Raw genomic sequence first — 7,054 nt, forward strand, 5'->3', positions numbered from 1 at the left:
AGAATGCGAGATTCGCTAAACCGTATACAAAGTAATGATTTGGGTGCGGGATGGATTGATCACCATACTGACTTACTCTTATTATTCGCCTTGCTATATGGGATGGTAAATCTGAGTGACTTGCCTATAGTAGAGAGACGACGATATTAAACCTTGTTTGAACCTAGAATGGTATAAGTATTTTCCCTTGTACAAGGTAGTTGTTGCCACACGTAGGATATACGGTGAGGATCAACCCAGACCCATTTCCTGCAGGAGAAACCATAAATTGTTGACCACCATGAGATATCGATAGTTGTTTAGTATTGGCGCCAGACCCGTCAGCTAAGAGGACCCAGTCTCGGGATAACCTTACCAAGATGAAAGGACAGAAGTATTGAGGAAAAGGTTATGCCACTACCGAAAGAGCCAGAGAAGGAATTATACTGAATATCTGAGAAGACCGACCCTGTCAAGAATAAGGATGGAGTATATGAGTATTGATGGGACCGTGACAATGTTTCTAAGGGTGGTAGTACCCCAGACCCCCTCCTGCGACAATTGATGGATTCTGAGGAGACCCCCAAACCCTAACCTTTTTCTTGCTAGCCTCTCCGAATCTCGAGGACGAGATTCATTTTAAGGACGGTAGGTTTGTAACATCCCAAAATTCTAAATTTTGGAATGTTATAACAAATAGATAGATTGATTGTTTGTTTGATTGTTCTGTGATTGATTGACTGAAAGTGAGTGAATTCGAAACTTTTGGAAAGTTAAATGAGAGGGAATAAAAGGACTTTCCCAAACTTTCACCTTTTTGCATTTTGATCTCCGTGAATTCAAATTCTTTTCAAATACAAAACCCCCGAGAGAAGATGATATGACTTCTTCCATTTAATTAAATGAAAAGGGGTTTTTTGAAAAGATTTGAATTTTATTTGGAAATATTTTAAATTCAAAAACTTTAAGCAACTCAATGATTTTCATGAGAGAAGATAAAATGACTTCTTCAAAATATATGAAATACGAGTTGGAAGTTTAAAAGGATCAAATTTAAAGTTCGTTTGAAATTATTTTCATTTTGGAGTTATTTGGGTTTTATTCAAATTATTTTTCTCCAAAAATAAAATATATGAAAAATAGGGTAACATAATTCCATACATCAGAAAATTGGAGATAAATAAATTTGAAATCATTTTGGTATTTTTAAAATGATTTTTATTGGGTTTTATTGTAGAAGTAGCACTGTTTGAATTATTTGAACTTTTGTGAATTTTATTTGGCACTAGAGAAATGTCCGCCTTGTACAAAATATTTTTCTGAAAATTTTGATATATAATATGCCTATATAAAATAATATTTTATTATCGTTATCCAGTTTTCTTTTTTTGTTTCTATATAAAAAAGGAAAAAATCTACACGTGCGTCTGGAACTAACCGCCGCCCACATACATAGCATAGCAGCAGGCCGGCCCATTTTTCTTTTGTTTTCTTTTGTCTTTATTTATTTATTTTATTTTAGTTAATGTTTAGGTTTTTTTAAACAAATTTCAGAAAAAAAATAGACTTCGAAAAGGAAAAAAAACTACAGCCCTGTACGCGCGGCCGGCCAAGGCCTTTAGGCCCGTGCGAGGCGTTAGCCTTTTCCTTCTCCGTTTCGTATATTTTCGTCTACGTTTAGTTCTACATTGTCTAGCCTTTAACCCTTAAACCTCTTTTTCACCTATAAATATAAACCCATAAAGCCTCCAAAAATCATCCGATTCGGGTTAAATCAATATTTTGGTTTGACTAGATTTATTTAAGAAAAATATATTTCTTCTCTCCGACGCGACTTCTGGAAATTGTCTCTTCTCTCCAAAGTCGTCTTTCCTCTTATAAAGGTATCTTTCTTTGTTTTTTATACTTCCGTGGTTTATTATTTCTAGACTAATACGATAGAATAATTAGATTATCAATTAGTCTACGTATTTATACATTAGACCTTAGTTGTAGCTATTTTTCTTCCGTAAAACAACTTAGCCCTGATTTTTCAAATAGTCATAACTTTTTACTCGTTTATCCAAATTAGATGAAACCAGCGTCTATAGCTTCGTCTTGTTTTCACCTATCCATTGAACCTGTCACATCAATTTTTTGAAATTTTCAAATTTCAAATTTTGTTCAGATTCATATTCAAACTTCTTTTGATCATAACTTGAGTTTTATAACTCCGATTTAGTTGATTCTTTTTGCAAATCGAAGCTCTTGACTTAAACTTTCTGATAAGGCCAAATTTATATAATTTTAGTACTGTTAGAAATTGTTTTATGTTGCAAGAGTTATTTGCCTAGTTTTGATGTTTTCCGAATCGTCTTCTTCGATCTTTCCGACTTTTAAGTGATTGCTTATGTGTGGTTACTATTGCTTGCTCACGATAGATTGAATGGAGTGTGACGAGTAGAAATATCAAGAGTTATGAGTGCGAATCATCTTCATCAACAATACAAGGCAAGTAACACTTTGATCATATCCCTTTATCACCCAGTTTTTATGCATTAGTTCCAATCCTCAAACATTGCATGGTTAGGATGACATTAACTTGTGGGTTGGGAAGTAGTTGATGAGGTAGAACCTATTGCCCTGTTACATTCAAACCCTGGGGAGTTACTTCTACGTGTTGCTTATATTGCTATGCTATGCTCGTAGACATGGTTTGGGTGAGTGAAATTCATGACCGATGTGAGATTGTTATTTAATGGTTCAACTTAAGGTGGCAACTTAAATTTACATCTGGGTGGATTGAGGCACCTGGAGTACCCAGTGTTGCATGTACTTTTTTGGAAATCCCGGAGTACCCGTGTGATCTTCCTATGGACCGCCACCCAGGCTCAAAGGGAACTGAGATTTTTCATGCTAGAAACTTCCGTGTGCAGCCACAAGCTATTATGGGCTCTAGCATAGTTGAGTAAGTTACGTGAAGCTCTTGAAGAGGTAGATCAGCAGGTAGTGGGTTTGTAGGTTTGGTATGGTCTACCCGGAGTAGAGAGTTAATGTTTCTGAAAGACTGTGTCTCGGTCATCCGTTTCTCAAACATCATGTAGTGCGAGAAATCCAACGGAGGCGATCAAGTCTTGTGGGGAAAAGTGCGCAAACCTCTGCAGAGTGTATAAACTAATCATGGTTAGTCGTGTCCCCGGTTATGGACAATCTTGATATCTAGTACTTGGAGTATCTTAAGTATCTCACCACTCTTAACTAATATTGTTGGGTTGTTAATCACTTTATTGGGATTGAGTTGGAGGAACCTTCTCAATGATGTTTCAACTACCATGATAGTTAAATTAAAATATATTCCTTTGTTGTAGGGAAAAATTGGCTTTTCACAAAAACATTGTAACCATAGAGCTTTTCCACCAGCCAAATATGCATGTAGTGATAGCCTTTATTCATCATTATCCTATGGTGTGAATTTGCCAGTACATTCAATGTACTGGCCCTCTGTGGTTGCAACGTCTCATGTTGTAGGACTTCTTACGACGCGTAAGTGATACGTTAGGGTTACAATTTCTACACTCAACTTTGCCATTGGTGTTGATGGGAATCCACAACCTTGTTGTTACTTCCGCTATTTGGATTGAGGTAATAGTATTTATGTTATTTTATACATGTGATTTACCTCTGTTATAAATCCTCGAGTACTGTGTGTGTCAGCATACCGATCCAGGGATGACACATAAGCATAGAGACTTGACCGTCTGAGGTCGGGTCGCTACACACCTCTACAAATCCCTACTTCCCTCTGCGAAGGGCCTTTCTTTTACTTTATGCAATTTTATTTTGAATTTGAGTCGCCATCGTCTCTTATAAAGCACCAACTAGGAGGCACTATGATCGTACTTGAGCATTGGGTGTAGTTAATATGCGAGTGTGTTTCATGAATGGATCAACTATTGAGCATGATGGGCTAGGGATAACTTATTTTAGCATTGAGATTTTGAAAGACATGGTTGCTTGTTGATATGCTTGAGTATTTAAGTCTCATGTCCATGTCATATAAAAGTCCAAATGTCCAAATGTCCATATGTCCAAATGTCCAAATGTCATATAAAAATCCAAATGTGCAAATGTCCAACTATTGCTTTGAATCATATAAAAGTCCAAATATGAGATGACATGTTAGGCAGCATTCCACATCAAAAAATTTGTTTTATCATTTACCTACTCGAGGACGAGCATGAATTAAGCTTGGGGATGCTGATACGTCTCCAACGTATCTATAATTTTTTTATTGTTCCATGTTGTTATATTAACATTCTTGGATGTTTTATGGTCATTTTATATCATTTTTTGGTACTAACCTATTGACATAGTGCCAAGTGACAGTTGCTATTTTTTGCATGTTTTTTACAATGCATGTAATCAATATCAAATGGAGTCCAAACGCAGCGAAACTTTTTATGGATTTTTTTTGGACCAGAAGACATCCAATGGGCCAGAGAAGCTCCTGGGGGTGCTCCAAGGCGAGCACAACCCACCAGGGCGCGTCTGGAGGCCCAGGCACGCCCTGGTGGGTTGTGCCCACCTCGGGTCCCCCCGGACCGCCTATTTACTCTATAAATACCCCAATATTCCAGAAACCCTAGGGGAGCCAACAAAATTAATTCCAGCCGCCACAGAGTCCAGAACCACCAGATCCAATCTAGACACCATCACGGAGCGGTTCACCACTTCCATTGGTGCCTCTCTGATGATGTGTGAGTAGTTCTTTGTAGACCTTCGGGTCCGTAGTTAGTAGCTAGATAGCTTCATCTCTCTCGTTTGATTCTCAATACAATGGTCTCTTGGAGATCCATATGATGTAAGTCTTTTTGCGGTGTGTTTGTTGGGGTCGGATGAACTTTGAGTTTATGATCAGATCTATCTTTTTATCCATGAAAGTTATTTGCGTTTCTTTGATCTCTTATATGCATGATTGCTTATAGCCTCATATTTCTTCTCCAATATTTCGGTTTTGTTTGGCCAACTTGAACTATTTATCTTGCAATGGGAAGAGGTGCTTTGTAGTGGGTTCGATCTTACGGTGCTTGATCCCAGTGACAGAAGGGGAACCAACACGTATGTATCATTTCTGCTAAGGATAAAACGATGGGGTCTATTTCTACATAAATAGATCTTGTCTACATCATGTCATCGTTCTTATTGCATTACTTTGTTTCTCCAAGAACTTAATACACTAGATGCATGTTGGATAGCGGTCGATGTGTGGAGTAATAGTAGTAGATGCAGGCAGGAGTCGGTCTACTAATCTTGGACGTGATGCCTATATAATGATCATTGCCTGGATATCGTCATGATTATTTGAAGTTCTATCAATTGCCCAACGGTAATCTGTTTACCCACCATTTGCTATTTTTCTTGAGAGAAGTCACTAGTGAAACCTATGGCCCCGGGGTCTCTTTCTCATATTATTTGCCTTTGTGGTCTATTTTCCTTTGCTTTTATTTTTAGATCTATTGAACCAAAAATACAAACATAGCTTGCTGTAATTTATTCTTATTTATTTTATCTCGCATTCTCGCGATCCGATCTATAAATATTTACTACTCTCTCACGTCTGTTTGCCAATTTCTGGCGCCGCTACCCGAAAGGGATTGACAACCCCTTTTACACGTCGGGTTGCGAGTATTTGTTATTTGTGTGCAGGTGTTGTTTACATAGTGTTGCTTGGTTCTCCTACTGGTTCGATAACCTTGGTTTCATCACTGAGGGAAATACCTACCATCGTTGTGCTGCATCATCCCTTCCTCTTTGGGGAAATACCGACGTAGCTTCAAGCCGCATCATTGATCTCTGTCTCTCTCATGTTCTTGATTTGGCACGATCTTGTTGTACCGCGAGCTTTGTTACTATAGTTGGATCATATGGTGTTCTTCCCCCTCTACCTTCTTGTGATGAATTGAGTCTTGCTCTTTGAGGTTTCGTTATGTTGGATTGAGTATTGGATTTGAGAACACTTGATGTATGTCTTGCGGTGGGATATCTGTGGTGACAATGGGATGTTCTATTGATTCACTTGATGTATGTTTTGGCACTCAACTCGCGGATTCCCAATGTGACATTGGGGTAATCTATGCATAGGGGTTGATGCACGTTTTTGTCCTACATTATCTGATAGAAACTTTCGAGTGATTCTTTGTTGCATGTTGAGGGATTGTTATATGATCCAATTATGTTATCATTGTTGAGATAATTTGCACTAGTGAAAGTATGAACCTTAGGCATTGTTGTCAAGCATTGCAATACCGCTTTTGCTCACTTTTGTTACTAGTTACTTTGTTGTTTTTATATTTTCATATTACAAAAACCTATATTTACTATCCATATTGCACTTGTATCACCATATCTTCACCGAACTAGTGCACCTATACAATTTATCATTAAATTGGGTGTGTTGGGGACACAAGAGACTCTTTGTTATTTTTTGCAGGGTTGTTTGAGAGAGACCATCTTCATCCTACGCCGCCCACGGATTGATAAACCTTAGGACATCCACTTGAGGGAAATTTGCTATTGTCCTACAAAACTTTGCGCCTGGAGGCCCAACAAGAATCTACAAGAAGAAGGTTGCGTAGTAGACATCAACTATCCATGAATATTCTAAGATCCATTTATGCACCTTCTAAAGATTTCACCAACTTTAAAACATGTTCCTTGTATATGGATTTCACTTTGGATTTCAATGTTTAAGTAATACATGTTTTAGCTAGGCGCCATCACTGCTTCCTTGTAGTGCGCAGGTCTCAACTTCTTTTAAGATGAACTATTAGTAGATTTTATAATCTTTCATGGCCTTTGCATTTTGTTACCGTTTTAACTGAAATTCCTACATTTAATGTAGTAATTTCTTTGCTTAGTTTTACGGATAAAAATATTCTAGAACATTTTTGGTTTAGTCTTGTTATACCTGAAGCTAGAGATTCAATAATCTCAAAAAGTTGTATCATCCTCCCGCTTACTCCTTTTAACAAGTAAACCTTTTCTCAAAAAGTATTCATTCCCTAGCAAACATTTTGCCCTATGAATTTTTGTGTGG

Source organism: Triticum aestivum, chromosome 2A (assembly GCF_018294505.1).
Source record: "Triticum aestivum cultivar Chinese Spring chromosome 2A, IWGSC CS RefSeq v2.1, whole genome shotgun sequence".
NCBI lineage: Eukaryota > Viridiplantae > Streptophyta > Magnoliopsida > Poales > Poaceae > Triticum > Triticum aestivum.